This window comes from Podarcis melisellensis (genome assembly GCF_964234715.1).
Source record: "Podarcis melisellensis genome assembly, chromosome: 11".
Taxonomy (NCBI): Eukaryota; Metazoa; Chordata; class Lepidosauria; order Squamata; family Lacertidae; genus Podarcis; species Podarcis melisellensis.
This window is the reverse complement of record NC_138543.1, coordinates 28,566,793-28,594,292: the sequence shown is the minus strand read 5'-3', so window position 1 is coordinate 28,594,292 and position 27,500 is coordinate 28,566,793. Positions and strand designations below refer to the sequence as shown.

Here is a 27,500-nt window from a genome sequence, read left to right as displayed (position 1 = left end):
TTTTAAAAAGAAAACAACATTCAAGGGAGTGCCATAAAACATTGATCCTTGTCTCTGGGCAGCTGTAGCTATGCTACGAGGAGGAAGCAGTAGTGGGGAAAAAATTACTATGAATGTCCAGGGCATAAACTTGAATCCAGAGCAGTGCTATGTACATATTTAATCAATTCTTAGGCCACTGGGCTGTGATTTAATCCCAGGTCTAGTACAATCATATTTTTTACTTCCACTGGGCCATGCTGTAATGGACGTTAGTGCTAAACCCCTATGTCTGACTCTTCACATCTCCTTTATTACTAAATCAAGGCCTTGGCATGGCTATTAGAAAAGACACATTGTCTGAGGGGCTTAGATTAACAATGAACCTGGTAATTGTCCGGAAATATATATTTAATTCATAAAAAGTCTTAAATCATGACATAATGTTGAGGACGTTTTTAAAAGAAAATGAAATACTAGTAATCACAAATTAATTGAGAATATTAGAGCTATTCCTTTTCCTGACAGTATAAAACTTTTTACCATTTTTGTGCCACCACTTCTTAAATTCTGTTTTTTCATTAATTCCAAGATGTTAATGATGAAATATATCCATTTTTGATTGCAAGTGGGTAGAGAGCTAGACCATAAGGGTTGCTTTTTCTGTGTTTAAACAGCATTTTCCTGCTCTACATTACCCTCTTTCTCCTTCCTTTCTTCTATGCGAGGAAAGTTAGATTAGGAACACACACACACACACACACACACCCTGCTTTTAGGCTGTTGTGCTGGAATATAAGGAATTGTTTAGGTCTGTTCTTTACATACCCAGAAATTTAGAGATCTTAAACACAGAATCTACCAAACAAATGGCTGCAGCTGTCAGCATGACAGTACTGTGCACCTGGTCATACTCTTTCCCTGCCTAATCATAATACAGTGGTACCTCGGGTTAAGTACTTAATTCGTTCCGGAGGTCCGTACTTAACCTGAAGCACCACTTTAGCTAATGGGGCCTTCTGCTGCTGCCGCGCTGCCGGAGCACAATTTCTGTTCTCATCCTGAAGCAAAGTTCTTAACCCGAGGTACTATTTCTGGGTTAGCAGAGTCTGTAATCTGAAGCGTATGTAACCTGAGGCACCACTGTATCAAGTTTGTCAGTGCTGATAGCCCCAAACCACATTTCATTTCTGGTTTCTCATTCTTCTACTCTTAAGTCCTCCACATCATTTTGCTTTCTTCTTCTTATTGAGTCCTCATATGAATTTATCCTGATATACAAATTTTTGTATGCAGTTTTGCCTAATGCACACATTTCTGCCAAGCAATTTCCCTAATATATGCAACTTCATTATAGTGTATGCATTTTGTATACATTACTTAACTGGAGAACTGCAATGCATACTAGGGTGCAATTCCCTGAAAACTCCATGATAGACTGTATGTGCAAAAGAAATGCCTGTAACATGATGCTTAGGTTAGACTGGCAATAGTTCAGTTAAATCTAGGGCTGTGCACTGGATTCAGCCAAATTCTGAAGCAAATTGGGTTAATTTATGCCTTGCCCAGATTGGGTTGAAGTAGCTGCAAATCACTACAGAGGAGATCAGTTTGTCCCATACAGTGGTACCTCGGCTTAAGTACTTAATTCGTTCCAGAGGTCCGTTCTTAACCTGAAACTGTTCTTAACCTGAAGCGCCACTTTAGCTAATGGGGCCTCCAGCCGCCACCGCACCACTGGAGCACGAGTTCTGTTCTCATCCTGAAGCAAAGTTCTTAACCCGAGGTACTATTTCTGGGTTAGCAAAGTCTGTAACCTGAAGCGTATGTAACCCGAGGTACCACTGTACAGGGTTGAGGAGAATTGTGCTGATCTGAAGCTCAAGCAGATGCCAACATTTCAGTAGACAATCATCCTCTGCTCGTCTCCATGTTCATCACATGACCTTGGGCAAACAAAATCTTTCAGTTGGAGACACACACACCCCATTTGTAAAATGAGAGTCATAATGACCAACTTCAACCAAAGTTGGTAGGCATTCGCTAGGTTCAAGGAGAAAATTACTTTAGAAAAAGGACTGGTGTATAAAGGATCAATCGAAATAGCAACAGTACGTATAGAGCTATCAGTATGACATTATTTATTTATTTAAAACTAATAAGAAGATTCTCTCTTCTTATTGTGCCATGTTCCATCCTACTAACACATAGGGAGGAATATAATATAGTATATACTGGAGCTGTCAAATGTATAACATATTTTCAAGGCGCAAAATGCAGAATGTGCAATTAACTTGCTTAGCATGGGTTTCAACAGTTTTGTATGTTTTTCAGAAAGAAATGTTAGCAGTCTGAGAATTGTTGAGAAGGCAGCATGCAACCTTCTGCTCTTTGCAAAATTATTTCCTTTATGATCGCTTCACTTGCAATGTTCATAAAAGCTGGGAAAATATGATGATCAGTTTTTTTAAAAAGCAACCACTTTTTTGTTTTTTGTTTCTAACACATCCTCATCCTACTCTAGCTATGGGAATCTGTTCATAATAACAACATTATGCACATATATTACTTCCTAGATTGGGAACTATCTGACTAAACTGAATGAGCAGAATATTAATCTAAGCCAAGTCACGGTATAGCCACACTGCATTTCTTTGAGCAGAACACTCACATTTTCATGAAACTAGCTTGGACTAGAGCTGGATCAGGGCCCCTGGTTTGATCAGCCACTATAATAACTTTGCTGTAGAGCAGATCCTGAAACACAAGTATTTAAGTGATATATTATTGGGACATATAAATTACTAACAGATCCTATGACTTCACCTACTAAGATTATTCCACCTAGGTTGAGATATTTAAAATCACAATGATTTTAATGGTTCCATTTTTTTAAGGTGTGTTTCTCTCCCACTGAAAAAAGTGGGACACAGAAATGCTTCAGTTTAATAGGGTCATGGCCAATACTGTATATCAATTTTGTTTAAGTGTGTCCTACTATCCAATACTTTTTAAAGTTTTAATAATTTCTTTAATACTTAATATGGATAATCTATTGTTTTAGCACAGAAATACCTTCATTATAAGGCATTTTCTTTGCTAAAGTAGCAGAATATTGTTAGTCAAACCTTTTCAAAGTTCATCATTGCCAAAATTCAGAAATATAAGTAGGGATTGCAAAAATGACCCATTCGTTGCCTCCTTGCTCTTGCTTTTATAAAAAATGAGTAATTTAGTATAAGAGACATACTGTAAACTCCCTGTACAAAATATCTAAGGTGAACTGGAGATAGAGAATGGGACCAAGAAGCCTTCCAAAAGCGGAAGAGCTATAGTACTAAGTGACTTCAGTTTCCTCACAGTATTAATAACTTCATGATTGAGTCTGTCTTCATATTCTGAGCAAAGTCCTTCAGATAACACAACAAAACCAATAAACAATTACAAGTTATATAATAGCCTTCTATTTAATTAACCCTTGGCAATTAAAGTTTCCCCAATATATTTTTATTTAATTTTAACATAAGACCACTGTCCAACCAGCAGCTGAAGAAGATTTAAAAAAAAAAATGGTTGTTGCTTGGTTGCCTCCCTCAAGAAATCTATTTTTCCTGAACTCTCTCTTTTCCTCTCTCATCCCCTAAACTTGCTTAAACACAACTCATTTCTTTAGAAGCTTACTCACACCAAATGAACACACATAGAAAATTATCATGCTCACTGTGGAATTCTAATGGAGCATCTCTGATCCCTGCCGTTTACACACACTGGGTGCTTCCGAGTCCATATGTCTAACAGGGACGACTGCAGGGAGAACAAAGATTTCATGGATGGCTTCCGATGGAGTGCACAGGGGTGTCCTGGGGAAAAAAGTTACCTGCTTTCCCCCAGCACATTTTCCGTATCCCCAATTCTGTGCTACGGAATGCAATCAAAAGCTTGTCTGAGCATAGCCTTAAGCTAACCATCATCACTAATCTAGTCCCAGCACAGTATTTCACATCTTTTACATAAAATTTCAGGCTGGATCCTGGCTGAGGGCTGCTTCATATGTGATATGGAAGGCTGCCGGCAAAAAGTGTTTCTGTGGATTTGGGGACATGTTTGGGGTTAGTTTGATAATGTGGGGTCAATGCAAGCTTGGCATGCAGCCATGAATACTTCACACATGATCAAGGTGCTCCACATGGAAAGCCAAGTAGGAACGTTAGAGCCTTGGGCTACAGAAGCAATTTTCAACAGCCCTCGGCATCTAGGCTAGAATGTAAAAGACAGACCGGTCATGCCCTCTTCCTCATAACTATAAAAACTGTACACTTCTTTTAGATGGTTGCAGATCTCCTGGTGGCCAAGGTGCACCATGGTCCTTCAAGTTCCCCCACATGAATGGGAGCATCCTTTCAGTATGGGTTTCCTTGCCAACTTAGCTCAGCCAAAATTCTCCATACGGATCTCATACCACCTTACTGAAATTCATCAGGATCATACCATATTGCAGAGCTCAAAAGATGAAAGTGTATTAAGCAATAATGAGTAATAATAATAAGCAATCTAATTGCTTAATAACACGAGAAGCTGATATTTGATATTTGGCATGTAATTAGTTCATTTCATCTCTTTTCTTTAACACTGGCAGGTTCCCTCCCCCCTTCTCCTGACTTAAATGATATAGAAGAGTATGAAAAAGGGTTCTTTTGAAGCTATTTTGTTTTCAGTAATAAGCTGATTTTCCACCAGGTATCAGATTTGCCATTCGGAGATGGCTGCATAACTGGATTTGGCTTTCAGGGCATGACTATAGAAATGAGAGCCATAAGGATTCCCAGTTGTTTCGGCATGACAGCTGTATGGGGTAGAAGGCTCCCCATTTATCATTTTTGTGAAAGCCATATTTCTACGATGGCTGGAACTCCTTGGGGGTATATTGAAACTGACACACAGAGAAGCAGACGAGGGTGTTTACCCGGCTACATAATACCAAAGATTTTATTTCTTTTCTTTGCAAGTTCTGGCCTTTTCTATACCCCTCTTTCTAACCACAACAGGCATAGCTGAGCATTGTCAGAACAGTAATCTCAACCTCCTTGAATTAACATTCGGACCCAGGTTTCTTTTTGAACTCTGTCTCCAGTTCATTGTCCAAGAAGAAGCTCAATTTGCTCATCTCATATATATATATATATATATATATATATATATATATATATATATATATATATAACACTATATTGAAGGAGGAGGGAGAAAGGTTCCTGAGCAATGTTTGCCCAAATTTGTGCATTCCAATGTATTCTTCTAATTTATTTATTTTATCCTATTTAAGATATTTTTTACCTGTCCTTCACCATAAGGTCTAGGGTAGGTTACAACCCTATAATCATATACAGTTGTACCTTGGGTTACATACGCTTCAGGTTACATACGCTTCAGTTTACAGACTCTGCTAACCCAGAAATAGTGCTTCAGGTTAAGAACTTTGCTTCAGGATGAGAACAGAAATCGTGCTCCGGCAGCGCGGCAGCAGCAGGAGGCCCCATTAGCTAAAGTGGTGCTTCAGGTTAAGAACAGTTTCAGGTTAAGTACGGACCTCCAGAACGAATTAAGTACTTAACCCGAGGTACCACTGTAACACCAAAATCCAATAAAGGAAATTAAAACAAACCAAAGAATGTATATCAAATAACAGAGGTGGCCTCACAAAAACCACAAATACAAATAGATAAAGAAAAGTATATTCAGCAAACAACAGAAACAATATAATGAGATTGCTGAATAATACCGCTTCATGGCTGGTATTTTGTGGTTCTTGACAGACTTTATCAAATTTATGTCAGAGACAATACAGTTCGGAAGGTTAGGAAATTGATAGTTGTTGTTACATGGCAATAGATAAGTTGAAGCATCTCACACGGAAGTTAAATCCATTTTGTCTACTTTCAAGTGCTTGTGTCAGCATGGAAAACATTGGCCCAACTGTGTGATGATGAGGCATTTTGCATGAACAGCATTTGGTGTGGTAATAACATCTGTATGGAACCATTTGAAGCATCCAGGTGGTGGCTGTAGTCATAATGTTTAAACTGGCTCTCAGGCAGTGATGGGGAGCCTGTGACTCTCAGATGTTGCAGAGGTTGGCAATGTGAACGGGATTGTGTTGGTCACCTGGCTTCTCAACATGGCATATTGCTGCCACTCCCTGAGTTCTCCACAGCCTTGCCCCTCCCCTTCTCAGTAACTGGCAGTACCAAGTCAGTGACACAATCCCACCTGCAGTGCCTGCTACTGACTACAATCCCCATCATCCTCCTAACCATCAGCCCTGCTGTCTGGGACTGATGGGAGTTGAAGTCCAACCACATCTGGGAGGGCATCTGTTCCCCACTCCTGCTCCAGATGACAAGAGGGATTTGATCTGATTTGTGATTTAAGCTGATCAGTTTTAAAGTGATTCTCACCGGTGACACTGCAATGCCATACCTGTGAACTGTTCCAGAAAACTGGGACAGCCCGTTTCCCCCCGCCAGAATATGTCAGCCATTTGGAGTACCTTGCCCTTGTGTGATTTGGGACCAAGTTCTCGCCCCCCCCAAAAGTGTTTTTTTTTGGTCCACAATCTCGTGTGGTGCCTCAAAACGCTCATGGTTTTTTGCACCATACCTCCTAAAGTGCTATTTTTCAGGTCCACAATGTGCATTTTTGTTTATTGTGCCAGAATAAAGTGATTTTTCTGGATCCACAATCTCACGCGGGCCAGGTTATTCGCATGGCATCTTTTCTTCCTGTTCACCTTTCATTTTGAAAATGAACTTTCTTTTCTTCAGTGTGCTACCAGTCTGGGGAAAATGTGTGCTACTAGTCTGTGTAAATGTTTTGACACTTTCCTACTAGATGCCTTTTTATGTATATAAAATAATTGCTTTACCCTTCTTCACATTATAAACCTGTGACAAACTGTATATACTTCAACAAAACTGTTTTATTTCCCCCCCTTGTGTTCTCTCTGATATTTCAGCTAACTCCTTTGATTTTACATACTTCAAAAGTCCACTGTGGGGGAAGATGCTTTGTTCTTTCTTCATTATTTTGCCTAAGAAGAGAAAGCAAAGAAAATAGAGTAAAAAATTCACAGACCTGCCCATGATGCCATTTCTTGGAAAAAAAAACATTATATTGCTACTTTCCTAATTTTTCCTAGAATTGGCATCTCCCCCCCCTTTCTTTTTGTTCTTCTTTAACAATGAATAATGGAGCAATATTTCCATGTGATGCTAAGAGGTGATCCTTATGACCCCAAATTTGCCCTCAGCGTATGCTGAATTCAAAGGGGCACACAACTAGTTGAGAAATGACTGTCTGATTGCTCAGTCTTGCAAACAAATAAATTATCAGCACATGATATAGTGAGCAACAAATAATGCTGATACTTAGAAACTTGAGTTGGATGAATTTGAGCTGCTGAGATATCATTCATTAACAATTTCAGTATGTGGACTCCTCTAGTATATGAATTGGTGTCCCCACTACTGAAGGCAGTTGCTCCTTTTTAGGACTCCACTTTATTCAACAGTGGGATGTATACAGCACAAAGCTTGGGTTTCCATTTTTGGGTACTTTTTAAGGTACTTTGCTACTCTTAAGGTGCTATAAGTTACCTTAAGGTACTCTTTCACGGACTTGAACAAATTTTGTCCATGGTGCCTATTATTACTCAGAAATTACTCAGTAATTATTTTTCTACCACTTTTCTATCCAAAGACTACCTAAGTGGTGCACAAAAGTTAATTGAAACATAAAAATTAAAATAAAATACAAGTTATAATCAATGAAGTAAAACACTGAGGGCTGTATTCAGTGAAATAATTGCACTTGTGCATGTACTATTGCTAGCCCAAAGGGACTTGCCCTTCTTCCCTGCTCCTACCATCCCCAGATATACTCCACGCAGTTGGAGGGAAATCCCTTAGGGAATTTAGGGAAGATATAATGGGAGAACATTTTGTTGCACAAGGAGAGGTCCTTGTGGTGATGGAATCTTGGCCTCAGCACTACATTGAATACAACCCTAAGAAAATCAACATGTCAAGGATGTCTGTGGTAGATGAATAAGGGAGGCTGGAACAATTCAGGGAAGTTTTTAACGTATGATATTTTATTGTATTTTTGGTTTTTATGGAAGCCGCCCAGAGTGGCTGGGGAGGCCCAGCCAGATGGGCGGGGTATAAATAATAAATTATTATTATTATTATTATTATTATTATTATTAATTCAGATCAGGAAAAGCAGGTGAAGAAGCCAAGCACACCCTGAATGTGCTTTCAGGGAAGCACATTCCAAACTATAGGTGCCACAATTCCCAGGACCCTAGTTAAACCCAGCACTGTGAACTGGGGTTGGAACTGGGTTAGAAATCAATGGAACATTATTTGTTTACTGGTAACTCTTTTCTAAACTGCCCTTTATAATTCCAGAGTGGCTCACAGCCTTACATTCCACTAAAATCAGCACAGTGGGATGCAATAAAATATAATAAAACATATCAACATCCACAGTGGACCCGTCAGTTATTTCAATAAGCCTGGGATTAATAACCAGTAATACCTGGGTGGGGGAAAATTATTTAGCAAATATTGGAAACTCATTGGAGTTGGTGCTTGCCTTATTATGGAGGGGAGTTGATTCCATAAACTGGGTACCACAATGGAAACCTCCCCCAGGTGGCAACAAAACCAGGAGGACCGCCTTCAAAGATCTCAATATGAACAAATAAATCTAGATGTTTAAGGTGTGTGAATGTATATATAAAACTTTACATCAGAATCCATTAAATAAATAAAAAACTACCCAGCTGGGGTTAACAGAACAGACATTGGTACTAAAACACAAAATAATGGACTGTGAAAAATATCGAAATTCATTCCTAATGCCAGCAAAGATTCCAGAACCCACATTAAACCACTGCTTTGGGGCAACCATAAACATGGTGCTAAGTGAAAGCAGTATTGAAACAAGAACTACTACAAATGTTTCGATTAGGTACTAAAATGAATCCAATGTGAGAAGTGATACGGACAGAAGAAATCCACAACAAAAACAGACATGCAAGTAATGATTTTGGAGCAGCTCGAGAAACCAAAATAATGTCATCTTTCTGACAAGGATAATCGCCAACACATTTTAATCAAGGAATTCACTAGCTCAACTGGTTTTGAGTGGTGGAATGCAATTATGTAATTGGCTGACTGAGTGCTTTGCTGCACATCTTGCACAACTGCTTTACTACATAGCCACATGGAACTCATTTTTGTGGGTTCAGACATTCCCCCAGTTTGTGCTACCTAGATATAATGGGCCTGCCAAGCCAATTTTCTAAGCCACAATGTGAACTGCTGCTGCTGCTGCTGCTGCTACTTTTTGTTGTTGTTGTTGTTGTTAACTTTTTACGGCTAGATCCTATACTTGTAGCTGACTGGCTAAAGTCACTTCTGAAGGAAATGTGACCATGCTTACCCTTAGCCTTCCATGTCTTTAATTGCTTTCCTGCATCTTCAAGTCACTTCTCAAAACCCGTCTAATCCACAATGCCAAGAAATGAAAATATATCTTCATGTCATAAAAAAAGAACAGTTCACAAGTTTATCAACAGCAGGCTTGCTGACATCAGGAATTTGTGTAACTACTTGCTGCATCGCACTCTCTCTACCAGCCCCTGGACATGGTGTTTTCCAAGTTGATACCCATGATGAGCTCTCGTCAAGTTAGCGGTTGTTAAAGACGTTTCTTTGGCTATCGGGCCTTATATTTTGCTGATGCTAAAATAAGAGTAATTCTTAGGATTGAAATGATATGTATTAATCTTCAACTGTTTTAGACCTAACCTGCAACTTGAAACCCACTTTTGATTCTTAAGTGTATATGTCTTTCTGCAATTCCTGGTAAAACTGTGAGGTAGAAAAGCGGGCAAAATTATTGACCGATATCTTTAGTGGTTGTATAAGAGAGGCAGGTTTTCTGCCCTCATTTGGGCCTGGTCTTGCATTCACCTTCTCATTCCCTCTGAAATGATATGCTGCCAGTGGTGTGATACCTTATGTAATGTTGAGGAACAACTATTTGTGAGTAAGATGCAGTTCCAGGCTAAAGGTGTCTACAAAATAATTAAACAGAAGATAAGGATTAACAGATGTTTTTCAATACCCAACCTGTAATATATATTCGAACAGTTTTGGAAGAAGAAGTACTGGAAAGGTTGTGTAAGATCAACAACACCAAGCATTTCTAAATATTTTTGAGATAAACTTCCCAGTTTATTTTGCATTCAACCAAGGAGCAAGCTTGTATTATATTGGTAATTGTAGCAGAATTTGTATACTTTCCATTTTGGAGCAAAAAAATTCACTGTTTCTTTGCCTACTCAGAAACTAGTGAGTGATGACTTAAAGGGGTATGATAGATACCCTCTTGGAAAAGACTCATTTGTTGAGTTGAAGTATGTTGAAGTATGTGTGAAAAGTTGCATTTTCACTCTTCACAAGAGGCAAATGTATGGTTCTAATTACTTTCCAGGCATTTATCATGTGACTGAAATATTTGAATCCAGTCTCTGGGCCTGAGTGCCAATGCCCCATACTAATTTGCTGTAGCCTTCGTTTCAGTATTTCACATCCCCCCCCCCCCCCATGGTCGGTCCAGGTGCAAGCTGAAGTCGATAAAAGCTGGCAGCATTTGTTTTATTGTGAACCTTATTCAGCCTGATATTTAATTACGTTTCCGTGTGGATTTGTAATGTGGATTAATAGTTTTATTGTAAGCCTGTGATTAGTTTCTGTTTGTTCTAATTTCTGTTTGGCTCTCTTGACCTTGAGGTGAAAATCCCCCACACAGAGAAGATGTATTCCCTCAATTTAATGCCAGTCTGAGGTGTTTCTCCTGCATCATCAGATCAATGAAAAGTAAATAGCCTACACTTCTTGTTTCACAGTGCAGTATTGATCTTTCTTCAGCTTTTGCTTCCCTTTTTTTCCCTGCGTCTTGTGTCTTTCAACCCCTGGGACCAAAGTGATTGCCATAGATTGGACAAGCTAACAAGCGCATGATAAGGAACTAGTGTTTTGTGGTATTCTCGCATACACATGCTTGGTATATAAACCCAGACTTCTCTGCATTGAAAGAGAGGTGCCATTTTGTGTATGGCACAAGTCGCTGTGAGAGACAAACCAGAGGGAAAGCAGTAGAACAACAGAGGATTTAATTCTTCACACCAGTCTTTTATTTTTGCAGCTGGTGCCAAGCATGGTAAGGACATCCCTGGACATTACTTAAGACAAGAAGCCCTGTGGGGAACGTTGTAAGCCGTTTCTTGCCTTGGTGAACATATGGGACTCTGGCAGCTTGGAAGGTAAGTCTGAACTTGAGACGGTAGTGACCATATTTTCATTTTTGTCAAGCCCTGTTTGAATGCTGGCTTTCAACATCCTATGTCACACATGTTACAGGCAGTGCTTTGAAGTTACTAACAAAGATGGTTCTTTTTTCTTATTGTAAGTAAAAGATGGGATTCCCATTGCTTCTCAGAAGTTTGTTTTGTTTGATTGTTTGGGTTTTTTTAAGAAAAAGAATGGGTTGATTTTAGGGAGGAGAAATGCATTCACTTGCCTTCTAAATGTATAATGTAATGGAAATACCATACTTTGTAAATCTAAGTGCTTACCTCTCTTCAAGTCTGTTCAAGCTGTGATATTATACACACTGTGCTATCTACACACACACACACACACACACACACACACACACACACACACTCTATGGGCCCTTCTCTGTCCAAAGTGTTCTTTGGTACACACACAAAATGGATAAATGAATAATGGATAGCATATCACATACTATGCAATCTGTTGTTTCCTTCAAATTGGTAGATATTTGGGCTGTGCTGATCTGTAGTTTTCTGACATTTCTTTCGGTTTGTGGGAATACAGTTGTTCTCTCTAAAGGTGCTTATTAGTCATGAGTGCCATTGACTGCTGCTGGAAGAAAAATAAATGTAAATATAAATAAGTAATTCATCCTCAAGTTACTTTTCACCTCCCCTTTCAGACACTCTGCTAGAGCAGGTGTGAGGAGATTATCATACTAGTTCCCTGACAGTAATCACAGATGTTCTGGTGTAGATGTAGTGAAAAGTTACTATTTTCTGTCTAATCAGTGAGGTTGTAGCCTTTTGTATATTAAGCACTGGAACATGTGCAGGGGCTTGTCACACTGCTTTCTTTTGTAATACTTAACACGTTCTCTCAGCTCCTCACAATTGCACACAAGCATTCCCTTCTGTAATTATTATTGCTGAGAATATCCAGATATACAGTCAGTACAATGTCCCTTGGACACCACTGCAATGCGGGTTACTGGACAGTATTTTCAGCAGCGCCATGGACAATGCAAGGTGTTACCTTTGTTATTTGAGTTGTTAAAAACAGAAAACATTGCACATGTCTCAAATTATATCTAATGCCGGAGCTCTTTTCTTTTGAAGCACTATGACATTTTTCACTTGGAGAGAGGTGCTTGTTCTCACCCGAGCTATTATGTAATCCTCAGGGTAACCCCACTCCTGATTTGAACACGATTAATTTTCTATTATAGCATGCTAAAGATGTTCTGCAGTGTGGCACTCACCTGCATTATTGAGTCAATGACCAATTGCAGAGTTGCTTGGTGCTGGTTGGGGCTTAACTCAACCCTTCGGGATCTCATTTATTATTTGCAGATATTGATTTTTTTGTGGGGGAGGGGGAGCAAGAAGTGTGACTCTAATACTGACTTAGACCTAGACTTACAGCTGTTAACACTTAATGGTCTGGTGACTAAACAAGCCCTGTGTGAAGCTTGCACGTTTATGCAGAGTACTGATGCACAAATAGATTATCCCATTCATTTGTTTTGTGACATTGGGGTGAACAACGCCTTTTGTTGTTGTTCTTTTGGCAATAGTTAAAATCTAATGTCCATCATTTCTTCCCCAAATATCCTCTTGGCAGAAGACTATTAAATTGAGGGTGGAATGACCACTATATATTCAGTTTATACAAAATGAAATTATGCTAGAAAGAAAGCTTCTTGTTCAAAGTTAGCCAACATGGTACCTACAGAGGTGGTTGGACTACATCTCCCATCAGCCCCAGCCAGCATGGCCAATGGTCAGGGATGATGGGTGTTACCATCCAGCATCATCTGAAGGGCACCACAGTGTCTATTCTTGTTCTAGTCAAATAATGACTGCGTCAAAACAAATTTTGAGCTTTATAAGCTAGGATCTTTGAAAATAAATTCCTAATTCAGTGTCAATATGGGCATACCAATCCTGACCACTGTAATTGTGGCATGTGCTAGGATAGAAGCAGGGGTACCAACTTGAATAAAATATTGGGTGGGGGAGGTAAGCCCTGCCCCACAAAATAAATCACATGTTGTGGTGAGTGGACACCATTTGAATGGCAATGCCCATCAACTTTTGGGGGGGTCTCCAGCCCCCTCAAATACTTTATTGGTGGAGCAAGGGGACCTTGCCTCCTAGGAGTTGGCGCCTATGGATCGAAACATACTGCTGGTCCCTCCTTGTATGACAAATGAACAGTTTTGGAAATTGTTCTCAAAAGCTGTCCTGAGTGCCAATGGGCATAAAGGCATGCAGGTATTAATATGGTGGTTGGTCCAGGGAATGAAGATGAATGATGCAGGTCTGTGTACATCTACACACACACACACACACACACACACAAATTTGGGGCTGGTGTTTCTTGCAGTCCAATCTCTTGGAAGAGCTTTGTGATAAGTCAGGATATAGGAAGGTGCTAAAGGCAAACAACAGGAGAGAGATGTTGCATTCATGCCCAGCTTGTAGCATCTGAAATACATTCAGCTGACCAGAGTGCTAGACAAGATGGATCTTTGGTGCAAGCTCCCAGTGCCCCTTTAAATCAGCACTTCAAACTCAGTAGCTGGAAGCATCTTAAGAAGAGACTTTAATGTTACACTTCCAAACTCTGTCCATACCACATTTCACAACAGCACACTGAAGTGCAGGGTTGATTATTAAACCACACTGTAACTGTAGCTCTGTGTGGGGAATAGGGATCTCCTGAAAACTCTCAGGACCCTTAACAAACTACAGTTCCCAGGATTCTTTGGGGGAAATCAAAGTAGAATACGAGTGCTTTAAATGTATGGTGCAACTGTGGCCTTCAACTCAGCTGCTAGCAAGGTTGAAATCACAGAACATCACCAGGGCCTGTTTGTGAACAGCATTCAGTGTATTGAGCCATTTTAAGCCCAATGTTGATTTCTACTCATGCAGCCAGGAGTTTCACTTTATTGGGGGAGCAAAGTGTGGCTACAAACAAGACTGCATAACAAACCAAAAGTCATTGCTTCAGCAAAATAAGCATTCGTTTTCTCTGAGTGGAGCAGGTGTGGCTTTGATTCCTTCCCCCTCATCCTACTTTCTGGTAATCAGCAGCATTTGTGGCTAATTCTCTCTAAATACTCACTTTGTTCTTTGACTAGTAGTCTACCCATTCACAGCCAAATGGAGCTTTAGAATGATTTTTCTGTCCACTGTTCAAAGTATAGTATATTTCAACGCATCTGTTATTACTGTGTTTAATGAAGAAGCAACTGTGTATTAATTGCAAATTTCATTTACTTCCGCGGAGTGATTATGCAAATAGGGATTTAGTCATCCTAGGCACCTATTATGAATGGGATTAGCCATGGGTGATGGGGTTCAGAGTTAGGTCCCATATTTCTAGCATAGCCATATCATTCAAGTGTTATGATCAAATGTTAAGCTACCATGTGAAGAGGTCCAGTGGGGATGAACATCATCATTCCAGCCCCTCTCCAGATTGTTGAGGGTGACTTTCTGAAGCAGGGAGCCAAAACGCCCTGAGTTTAAACACATGTGGAGAGCCTTTACCGGTGCACAAGATGCTGTCCCTCACTGCTGACAGTCACTTTCCACAAATAGGTGTATGACTGGGACAGTGATGGAATGGAGTTAGCATACCTATCTTCACCCCCTCCCCCTCTACACATAGTAACTTAAGACTTGATCATAATGCTTGAAGATGGAAAGGATAATGATGAGTATCCTGGTAAGAAACGTGATTAGTTCACAAAAAGGCATCATCAAACTATAATGGATAGATTTCTTTGGGGACCATGGACAGCAGCATTGAATACTTGTACATTTGTTTAGAAGTCAAGGGCCAAAATGCTGCTTTCTAAAAGTAACATTTTGGCCATGTAAGACCATTTAGGTCTTATTCAGTTCACTTGGCCTATTGTGTATGTCGTTACTAGAATGAAATGGAGCAGTTCACTCAGCACTGACCTGCTGCTTGTCACCCATCCATCACCGTTCTTCTTCATATGACATCAGGCGGGATATTTCAGAAGACATAGAGAGCAACTGTTCTTTATACAAGTCCTGGGGTTGTTTCTCTTTCAACATTTGCTGCACCTTGTAAATAAAAACATGAAGAATTCAGAATTGTTCATCCTGCTAACCCTATGAGTATTCTGTTGCTATAAATATTAATTGCCCAGACAACAGGGAGGTTCATAGAACATTAGGTCAGGTTGTCATATATATTGCAGACATGGGTAACTGAATGAAATGTAGCACACACTAATGATCAAATTTATGTCTGCAAAACGTATCAAAGAATTAGGTTGGGAACCCCCAGTTTTAGGACAGGTGACAGTAGGAATTAATTGTAATTACTTCTCAGGGCAATACATATCACTCTGTTACCTTTCTATATATAAATAAATCCCTTAGTCACTTTATTTGCAGACTAACAAATAATGTTATTGAGAAAAACTAGAGAGAAGAGTATAAGTGAAGTCTTATACTGTAGCTTATAATGGTCAGATCACTAGAATTCCGTTTTGTCTCTCTCTAGCAAAAAGAATAATTTCAGGTCATCCCCTCCACAGTTGACTGCATATAAAAAAAGCTAGGGGCAAGCTAAATACTTACCTATGCAGAGCAAGTGATTGTGGCTTAGGCTTTCTAATTGGATCGAAGCTGGTTTTAGGGGCGAAACACATCAAACAGCAGTATTTGTCAAGAAACTACAAGATTGATAAGGGTTGTGGCTAACATGTGAATGCATCGTGTGAATCTAGCAGTGGGGCAAAATGGATGCAGAATACGTAGCAATGTGAACCCACAGTGTTGGGTGTGCTCATGCCAGCCTTCTTATAATCCACTGTAGTCTCCAGCAACAAAAAGACTTCAGCCACAGTCCTATGAATGTTAAACTTGAGTAATCAGCACCAAACACAGCAGGACTTATGTCTGAGTTGGTTACATTGTTTGTTTACTGCCATGCACTTCATTTCTTGAATTTGCCCTGTCTCAACCAGTCTTGCTTTCTTCTGTACTGGTGCTTTATCTTGTGTAGCCTAGACATGGCAAATGTATTATCTTGGTCATCAAAACCACTGCCTGATTACACCTTTGTACATATATCAGTCTTATTTTGTGAGTTCCTTTTCCACTCCTATTTTTACAGGGCCCTGCCTCCTTAATCGAACAATTTGTAGCTTTCATTACAGAACTGACTTCATGTTGACGACGGTTTGCATTACTACTGATCACACAGTACCCAAGTGTGGGTTTATGTAGCTGAGGAAACAGGGATGTCCAGGGGTGTCAACTTGAATAAAATATTGAGGAGGGGGCAGGTAAGCCCTGCCCCACATAATCGATCAGAAGATGTAGCATGCACACACTATTTGAATGGCAATGCCTATCAACTTTTGATGCTCCTGGCCCTCTCAAATATTTTTATTGGGAGGAGGTCAAAGGGACCTTGGCCCCTGGGAGTTTGTTCCTATGGGGATGTCCACAGTTTGTTTAAAATGCAGATTGGCAAGCTTGAATTAAAGCTCTCTAGTCACATTGTATGGAATTCTCACAGTTTGGAAAAGAGTGTGGATTAAACTCTCCTGTGTACATTCATAATAACTTGCTTGGGAGAAACTGCCAAGTGATGGAAGAAAGGTAGTATTACAAGCATTAAAAGAAGATCACATTTTGATCAAATGTCCTATAATATTTTTTCCCCAGTCATTGGAGTCTGGTCTTGTAGTCCCTTTTCTGTCTTTGCCAAGATATACATTGTGGTGTAGTATGAGTGTGGATCAACTCACACAGCCACAATCAACTCTGTGGTGAGAAAATGGTCTTGCGATCTCACCATTAGGCTGTAAACTGATTGGAGCACAGTGATTTATTGATGTACAAACAGATAATGAATTGATAATTCTCTTAAGTGCTCATTAACCCACACCCAACTGGCTATGTTATAATTATTTTCTTTCTATTAATTACCTTTGTTATCTGCACTGGGAGAAGGGGGGGGGGACAAAGCAAGATGCATATCTGAAGAGAAGAATGTTATTGAAGAAGAAAGATTTTTGGTTACTCAATAATGCACATTTAACTACAGTTCATTAAATTCAGATGATTCTTCATATTGTTGAAATGCTTCAGCTTAGCTAATTGATTTCCTGAATGCGGTTCACTTCGAACCACTTATCATTTCCAGCAGAATGTTTAGAGCTAACATTTTTTAAAGGATGCCTTTGGAATTATGAGCAACAAGGGATGCTACAGGCACAATTTGGATGCCAAAGAGGACCAAGTGTATATTCTAGCTAAACAGAGGTACATACAAAGATGTGGGTGTTTCGAATCTTGTTGTTTTTTAGCCCTCTAACTGCCAGGTTACCTATGATAGTTGTTATCAAGGACACTTAAATCCCACAGAGCCCAGAAAGAAAAATCTTGATAACACTTCACTAAGCCAACTGAACAAAACCAGTATATAATCTGAGGAGAATGGAACAGAGAGGTTTTGTCTATCTTAGTTCCAGTCTTGTACATAGCAGTTATGTAAGGATGACAGACTATGTGTGCTCAAACAAGTGGACTCCACAATGAGATCTGGTGTCATGCCTAGCCCTGACCTGGAACTGGACGTGGAGTCCTTGGTGGATGAACCAGCAGTCCACAGTCTGAGGATCTTGAGGCAGGAACCCCTGAATCCAATGTTAAGGTTCCCTTTGAGGGCAATTCTGGGTTGATACCTGATGAAATACCCTTGAAGCTGTCAGAGAAGACGGTGGATCAGTGCATCTGCTCCTGTCCTCAAGAGGGCCAGCAAAGGTTTTGGGTCCAGGCTGAAGAGCAGCAGCACCATATGCATCAGTGGATCCAGAACTATCAGTGCACTCAATGATACTTTACTGCCGACAGCTGTGGTTAGGAAGCCAAAGTATATAAAGCCTTCCTCTTGAGTCTTCCAGTTGCAACAAACAGCATAGGTATCTGGCTCCTTCATCCCTACAGTCTTGTTCCTGGCTCCTGGCTCTAGTTCCTCCTGCTCACTGTGCTGTACCTTGTGGAATACCTTGTCATATTGACCTTGGACGGCTTCCTGACCTTCCTCTGGATCATGTTTGGAACTATAATGAATCCATGTGTCTGCTGTCGGTTGGTTAGGACTCCTGTGGTGCACTCCCTGTGTTGGTAAGTACTTTAGTGAGATGCTTACCCTTCCTGGGAATTGAACCCTAGCCCCTGAGAGCACCCCTTGGTGCATTGCATTCAAGTGCATCTACTTACAGATGATGGGTGGGAGGATTCACCCAAAGGGATACTGTGTGGATCAATAACCACACTTCTTTCATGGATGTTTTCTTCTTCATTTGGATCACTCTCACTAGTTTGGGGGCCAGTCTTCAGAAATAGTTTTCAGAAATCTCAGATCCCTTCCACCAATAATTTTAAATATTATGTTTTGATCCTGCTTTTCAGAAAAATATTGTCTCCCACAGTGGCTTACATCCATTAGGAAATGAGATCCAGGCCCCTTTGTAGTTTACAAACAAAAACTGCAATAAGCACAAGGAAAAAAGGGAAGGGAAATGGTAGAGCAGCTGAATCAGTTTGATGATGTTAAGAAGAAGAGTTTGGATTTGATATCCCGCTTTATCACTACCCAAAGGAGTCTCAAAGCTGCTAACATTCTCCTTTCCCTTCCTCCCCCACAACAAACACTCTGTGAGGTGACTGGGGCTGAGAGGCTTCAGAGAAGTGTGACTAGCCCAAGGTCACCCAGCAGCTGCATGTGGAGGAGTGGAGACATGAACCTGGCTCACCAGATTACGAATCTACTGCTCTTAACCACTACACCACACTGGATAAAAGGATGAATTGAGAACACAGCCATTTCCATTCAGTTGGTGCTGGGGTGGCTAACCTGTACCTTTGCAGATGCTGCTGAACTCAAATACCCATTGGTTGCAGCCAGTCTGGCCAGTGGTCAGGAATAAAGGGAGCTGCAATTTAGCATAATTTGGAGAGCCACAGGGTCTCCATCCCTGAATCAGATCCTGGGCTGATATTCCTTTGTTACCTTTCTCAGTTGGCTGAAAGCGCAAAGCTGCTTGGTGGCCCTTTGTCCTCTGTTTCTGGTACAGACCAGAGTGTCGTTCTCCTCCTTTCTGCAGTTCCAAGTCAGCAGACAGGTAGCTAGAGCAGAGTTCATTCTGGCAGGGAGATTTAAAACCGCTGTATTCATCATCACATTTATAGTTGGTTCATAATTACTACAGGAGCAATCTTTCAGAACTTCCAAAGTTCAGTGCTCATAGACAAGATATTGGAATGCATTTACTAATTAAATTTGCTGTATTAAAAATCAATTAGATTAAATTTAAACAAGCTCAGTTTAATTAACGGTTGGAGTGTAAGTCAAGATTGAGTTTCTGATGAACATTTAATTCAGTTGTTATTGTACTCAAGTACTTTTTCATGCCTTAATTATCATGAACAACATATATCTGTTCTATAGCAGTCGTTGAAGCTGTCTTCTGCAATCAGCTGGTCAGCTTCTTTCTCACATATACATGCATCACCCAAAAATTATCTGTGACCATGCTCTGAACAATTTGTTCTAAATTAGCAAAGCCTTGACAAAATGAGATTCGTCTTCTCAGAAATTCTTACAACAACCCTATATTGTAGTTGTTTACAGGGGTGTTCACATGTTGCATTTAATGAATGTACAATCTGTGTACCCAAACATTTGAGCTGTACACTTGTGCAGTTATTCCCCTGTGAAGTTCAGTGAGTGTGCATTGTACACTGTACTCACTGTACAGAGTGTACAGTGTGTATACCCATGTACACAATAGCTGAGCTATAAAAATCAGCAAGTAAACTTTATTTCACAATTTCTACATGTATACAGACAGCTTGTAGTGAAACATATGACTAAGCCTTATATTACTGAGGGGAGGATGCAGTCAGAGAAAGTGAGTTCCTTGCCTAAGACCATCTAATGTTTGTGGCAGAAACAGCATTTGAAGTGGGGACTTCCTGGTTCATAACCCTTCTCTTAGTTCATAGCCTACTGCAGGGATTCCCAAGCTATGGTACATGAGCCACCAGTGTGCCATGAAAGTCATTCACATGGTCTGTAGTATGTGTGTGTGGATATAATTAAAATTATACAGCATCTTGCACCATACATCCCAATTCCTACAACAGACAGAACAACAGACAGTATATTTCTGAGCACAATTCAAAGTGTTGGTGCTGACCTTTAAAGCCCTAAACAGCTTCAGCCCAGTATACCTGAAGGAGTGTCTCCACCCCCATCATTCAGCCCAGACACTGAGGTCCAGCTCTGAAGGCCTTCTGGCTGTTCCCTCACTGTGAGAAGTGAGGTTACAGTGAACCAGGCAGAGGGTCTTCTCGGTAGTGGCGCCTGCCCTGTGGAACGCCCTCCCATCAGGTGTCAAGGAAATAAACAACTAGGGAAGTTTTTAATGTTTGATGTTTTATTGTGTTTTTAATATCCTGTTGGAAGTCACCCAGAGTGGCTGGGGAGGCCTGGCCAGATGGGCGGGGCATAAGTAATAAATTATTATTTTATTATTATTATTATTATTATTATTATTATTATTATTATTATTATTATTATTATTATTTTGTGTGGTCCACCAAGACTCTTCACAATGTTCAAGTAGTCCAAGCAGGTATGGGTGGGAGAGAATTTGAGAGGCTTTTAGGAGAGTAAGACGTAAAAAGATGAGACCTTCCTCAACTGAATTTTACACACACACACACACTTCCTCCCCTGAATCTGCTTAGCTTACCAATCAGAGAACTGTGGAGATGTGGCAGCATTAATTTCTCTTGCTTCCCCTTTGCCTTCATGATGCTCTTTTAGCAGAGGAGGAATCCCTGTCACAAGCCTATTGTAATGCATTGTTTACTTCAGTTTACACTTGGGATAGCATGGTCAGAATCCAAACAGATTCTGAGACTGGGATGCAGCTGAAAGATGCACACACAAAAAAATCAAAAAAAAATCATTGAAGCTCTAAAAAGATCTCTGATCTTTAGTACAAATAACAAAGAAGATATGTAAGACAAGAAGGCATTTCCTCAAGGAAACCCCACTCAGTATTATATCTATGAATGCACAATTGTTCAATCTTCTAGGGAAATGAGCAGATCTCGGTAGCTTCAAGGATAGATGCCCTTTTGCCTATTTCACTAACAAAGACCACAGAGGGAGAATGGGGAGAGAAGGCTTTGCAACCTTTGCAATGGAGTCCCGGGGCAATCTTTCTCAAACAGAGGCTTCAGCACATTTTATTTGTTTTGTTGATTTACAACATATTCTGCCCTCCATTCCTTCAAGGTGAAAACCAAGGTTTTCAGAACAAAGTGACAATAAAACAAATAAAATAAAACTCAAAACAAAGTTTAAAATTATTGACATTACATCAAATACACGAGCAAAAATCAGTCACCATAATAAGAGCCCAACAATTCCTTAATAAGATGACACAGAAGTTCCTCAAAACAACACATGAAGCCATTGCGAAACAGGGTGACTGGCAGCAGTCAGGCAAATTCTTGTTGGCAAAAGCATGACCTTCCTTTCTTCCCAGGAAGTTCAGAAGTGATTGATACTGATGGGTTTCTATTTGTTCCATAACACCTAAGCACCTTGGCTTACGTGGCGTTGCTTAGTGGGAGGCGGAGCCTTACCTAGTGGTAGTGGTGGGCCAAACAGCCACTAAGCACTCCTAATAGAATTGCCAAGTTGGAAGAGACCCTAAGGGTCATCTAGTCCAACACCCTGCAATGCAGGATTATGCAGCTGTCCCCTGCAGGGAATGACCCTGCAACCTTGGTATCATCAGCACCATGCTCTAACCAACTGAGCTATCAGGATGATTTGTGTTCACGCTGCTATGGGGTGACCATGTGCAATCCCTCTTTCAATATACAGTTTGTTCCTGGAAAAGTTTTGCAATCATTTCCAGTACAGTGGTACCTCTGGTTGCGAACGGGATCTGTTCCAGAGGCCCGTTCGCAACATGAAAAGAGCGCAACCCACAGCGGCGTGTCTGCGCATGCACGGGTTGCTATTCGCCGCTTCTGCTTCTGCACATGACATCATTTTGCATGTCTGCGCATGTGCGAGTGGCGAAACCCGGAAGTAACCCTTTTTGGTACTTCCAGGTCGCCACGGGACGTATCCTGAAAGAACGTAACATGAAGCGGACATAACATGAGGTATGACTGTAGTGCATATCCTGTAACTTTCCTGCTGAAATCTTGTAACAAATGTTCTGCTTTATTTCTGTTCCACTTTTTTACACTATCACCCCCTGGGGAAGCATCACAGAACAACTAGCAAAGCTGAATAAATTAACCACTAATGCATTAGAATTGTGTCAAGAACATGCTGAAGGACACTCCCACAATAAAACAGCAGTTTGGAAGGTCACAAATTCTGCCCCATTTCTGTCTCACTGTGGTCAACCATAGGTCATTCCATGTACATCCCTCCCCTGAAGAATGCATAAGGTCCACCCTTAAATTGTATATGTTTTGTATGTGAAATACACATCATCGTTTGGTACCTAGCAGAAAGGAAGACAAAAAGCCTTGACCAGGCCTGAAACCAAACTAGTAAAGAAGTCTTGCATTCTCTAGAAAAGTCCAGAGCTGTGACACTACCACTTGCCCACTCAAAAACAGGGACAGTAGAACAATAGATTATGTATTGAATGGTCCTCCTAGTGTGAAGATGGCTTTCTGGCTTCTTCTTTCTTTGCATCAGATGTTCCTTATTTTGAAATGCAATGAAAATATGTTATCTCAAGGATGGGAAATTCCAGTTCCCATCTGCCTCATCCAGCATGGCCCAATGGTCAAGTGCGGTTGGGATAATGTAGTCCAACAAATTCTGGAGGATCATCTAGAGGACTACAGGTTCTCCACCCTTTATGGATCAGTCATAGCAATGTTTATACAGATTTCAGCTCCAATGATCTAGCTGTTATTATGGCTTTGGATATTTATATTCGCTTGGCTTGGTTGACAAAGCCAACCCCATCCTCTATGGGAGAGGCAATTCACACGTAAATGCACATGTCCTTCCAGAACCTCAACACTATAAGGCCAAAACCCTTTGCTAGCACAATTGTAATTGATTTGGTTAGTTTTTATTTTGTTTTGTTTTATTGCTGGTGCTGAAGTGTTTTTTAATATATTTTAATCCAAGAATCTCAGAGCACTTTTGTGGCTCACTACCCACCCACCCATTTTATTCTCACAACAACCTAGTGAGCTAAATTAGGCTGAAAGTTTGTGACTGGCCAAAATTTCAGTGACCTTCATGGCTGAGTGTGGATTTGAATCTGAAATTCTAACTTCTATGCCACCCTGTGACTTTCTAAGTAAGGTACATATGTCTAGTTTGTAAGGGCACACTCTGGATTTGAACATATGGGTGTTTGTTAGGAGATATTTGTACTGGGTTTTTTCTGGATGCTGCTGTGGTGCTGTTTGCTTCAGGATCCACTAGGACCTGGGCAACAGCATTGTTGAACCTCATGATGAATGCACATGGTATCAGCAGGGGCGAACGAAGGCGTAATGACACCCAGGGCCGGGGGTCGCTACATAGGGCGCATGTGCGGCATTGCTATGTACGATGCATGCACTGTACGTAGCGATGCAACACATGTGCTGTACATAGCGGTTTGCCAGCAGCACTGCTCCAGCCCCATACGGATGGTGCCGGGATCCTCTCCTTGCAGCTGCAGCCGCAAACGGAGGATCCTCCACATGTGGCTGTGGTGACTGATGGCTGCTCATGCTGGTGCCTTCTTGTCACCCCCCAGACATGGCACCCGGGGTGCACCCTCCCCCCCCCCCGTTGTGACGCCACTGGATAGAAGAAGAGTTTGGATTTGATATCCCGCTTTATCACTACCCAAAGGAGTCTCAAAGCGGCTAACATTCTCCTTTCCCTTCCTCCCCCACAACAAACACTCTGTGAGGTGAGTGGGGCTGAGAGACTTCAAAGAAGTGTGACTGGCCCAAGGTCAACCAGCAGCTGCATGTGGAGGAGCGGAGATGCAAACCCGGTTCCCCAGATTACGAATCTACTGCTCTTAACCACTACACTACACCACACTGGCTCAATAAGGGTATCTAACCCATGCTAGAAGACATCCTGTGTGTGGGGTTAAGCGCAAGCAATCAAAGACTTGCATGGAAAAACAAGGAAGGAAGATAAATACACATCCAAACTTGGCATACTTCTGCCAGAATTACTGCTGGTTGAGAGATGTGCAGGAAGCTGCATTGAGCTGAGTTGCAGCTGTGAGTGGCGACGCATCTCGTATTATTATATTTTTATGGTAAGCTGAGGAAATGGAGGGGTTGTGTGTGTTTTTTGCAAATCCATGATTTTTTTTATGGCTCTTGCTCTGCAGCCAAGCACTTTCCGCTTTGTCTCTTGTTACAGCCATATAAATACACAACACTGGGTGGGCTTTGTATAGTCCCCAAAACAGTGTTGCAGCGATTCATGAAAATACAGTTTGCAAGGAAGATGTGTAAATCACAGCCAGCCAAAAGGCCTCTTCTTCAGAGAAAGTTTAAATCTTCTATGCTCTTGCACAGCAGAGCTGGCCTCAGTAAATAATTTTATTGTGTTCTTTTATAAACAATTCTGGAGGAGAAAATTCTCGCCTTTAACACAGTAACGTATTGCAGCTTTGCTACCCAAAGAATTGGATTGATTATGGTGGGATTTAAGATTGATAATAGATAGATCCGTGTTATGACACCCATTGTTTTAGTGCTGGGCTATAGAGGAATGCTTCCTTAAATGGATCATTGTATAAAATATTGACCTAGAGGACTTCATTATTCAAGTTGGAGAGACAGCCACTACTTAACAGTAATAAACTGTTTCTCTGTTACATTGAGAATACTTCAGAAAATATGAGAGTTGTCAAATCTCCTGAAAATCCTGTCTTTATAGTACACATGACACTAAAGCTCGGGCAGTATTTTCTGCTAATAAAAGCAAAGGCACAGACAGATGTGAAGGATATCATGGCGCTCTGACAAGAAACTAAGAAAAATGATACTTTGTTGTGAAGAAGGAAAGACACAGGCCAATGACCTTGGGAAGCTTTACTAGACCCAGTTATTTCTGTCGGCGTAAAGGAAAGGAAAGTAATGCCAAAGTGACGTAAAAATAAATATATAAACCTCGGGACTGTGCTAAACTATATATACACATTTTGTGGAACAAATAATGGTGGAGAATCCAAAGGTAATTTACAGTGGTACCTGGGTTTACAACCATAATCTGTTCCGGAGGTCCAGTTGTAAACCAAAACAGGTTGTAACCCAAGGCACACTTTCACCAATGGGGCCTCAAAAAAAAAAAAGGGGGGGTTGTAATCCAAAAAAAGGGACATGAACTTCCAGGTTTGACATGGTTGTAATCCAAAACAGTTGCAAACCAATGTGCCACAGTATTTAATATTTACATGCACACATATTTTTTTAAGGCAACATCCTGAAAGTGTGGAACAGATCAGCCTTATACTGTAGTCTTCAATAAGATAATGGACACAGTTCATTAAGAAATAAAGTCCTCCATGGGTGTGAATGGGAGCTGCACAATATAGGGGCTGACTCTGTTGCGCAGTGGCCACACATTTCCATGAGGGGTGGTTTGTTTTTGTTTTGGTTGCTTGGTGGTTCAGATGTAAGAAGGCATCAATTTCCTGCTGACCTGTGTTTGTTGAATGCAGCTGCTTCCATTCCACTACAGTTCGACTTCTGATGCAACTGCATTGTTTGTCTTACCGTCTGTTGTGGTGGAATTTTAGTTAATTAGTTACATAATCATTATGTTATTAGACACTGTTCATTTCACTGCAAGGAAGGGGGAACTATGCAAATGGAAAAAAGTAATGAAATAAGTATTGTTCGTGGATTGAATACAGCATGAGTTCAAAGTCATATTTGCTGGCTTGATTTCCTGGACATGGCATGAATAAGCAAACATCTGCAATTTTCAGTCCCATTTCTGTGTCCATTAGAATTCGCTAACTTCTCCATCTGGTGGCAACTACTCCCTTGGGGTGAATCAGAGGGAGAGATGGGAGATGGGACATATTGACCACTTCCACCAGGCTTCTACCTCCATCTGCAGTCACCTGGCAAGCATTCATTTTATCAGACTGAAACAGGAGAGGGGGAAGGTAGGGACCACTAATTTAGCTCTGCTGGAAGATCAGCTCATTGTGGTTTGGCCTCTTCTTAAACTGTTCTTATTTCACCTGATCACTATAAGAGCTACTGTACAACTCTAAGAATTGGTGCCTGAATTTTCTTGTTTTTGTCTTCCCTCCTTACCGGATTTTCCTTTCGTATTGAGTCTTTTTTTAAAGTAAGCCTGCAGTTAGAGTATCTTGATTTTACTGATCATATTTAAGCCACTCTGTGAGCTCTTTATTGGGTGAAGAGGGGGATTAAATGAAGAAATAGCTTGGATTGTGTTTTAAGCTATTTGCATCTGGCCAGGTTGTTGCTCAGGCCTTGACATATTTGTACTCCTGACGCACCTGCCAACTTGCATAAGCCACTCATCATTAAAGAGGATAAAACAAGTGTTTGATAATTGATATGATTCATAAGTAAAATGTTTTATAGGTGAACAATTCAATATGAAATCATATACCGAAGGGCTTTCTTCAATGATTCACTTAATTTTTATTCCAGGATCTAGTTAGGAAATCCAGAACAAAGTCATTTGTTTTGCTTATATTATTATTTTGAGATTTTACTAGGTACATGAACTGGGGGCAGAAAGTAACAGGAAGCAGATGACTGTATAGCCGTGATTTACAGCTTGCTCATTAGTTTCTCAACAGGCTAAACAGAATTTTATATATAATCTTTATAGCCTGAATTTAGTTGCCTGGAGCTGTCACTTAACATCATCTGCGTACGCAGTACTGCCAGGTATTCATTTGGTCTAGATTAAACACGTTGAAGCAGTTGAGAAGGAACCATGAGCTTTAAAAGCATGACACTCATTTTCATGGCCTAT

The 27,500-nt window shown here is 40.6% G+C and overlaps 3 long non-coding RNA genes across 7 annotated transcripts in view; 1 reads left to right on the top strand and 2 right to left on the bottom strand.

Annotated features, from left to right (window-relative positions):
* LOC309380368 overlaps positions 1-27,500 on the bottom strand; it is a 664,373-nt gene that overhangs the window by 212,153 nt on the left and 424,720 nt on the right. The window lies entirely within an intron of this gene.
* Positions 1-27,500, top strand: part of LOC309380351 — a 481,084-nt gene that overhangs the window by 290,959 nt on the left and 162,625 nt on the right. For all 5 annotated transcript variants that reach the window (XR_014172855.1, XR_014172856.1, XR_014172857.1 and 2 more), the window contains one exon: positions 11,257-11,374. This is a non-coding gene — a long non-coding RNA (uncharacterized lncRNA). The remainder of the gene's footprint in view (positions 1-11,256; positions 11,375-27,500) is intronic.
* Positions 6,936-15,541, bottom strand: LOC309380352. The gene is made up of 3 exons (XR_014172860.1): positions 15,365-15,541; positions 11,860-11,996; positions 6,936-7,066 (listed from the first exon to the last, which is right to left on the bottom strand). It is a non-coding gene; the product is annotated as an uncharacterized lncRNA (long non-coding RNA).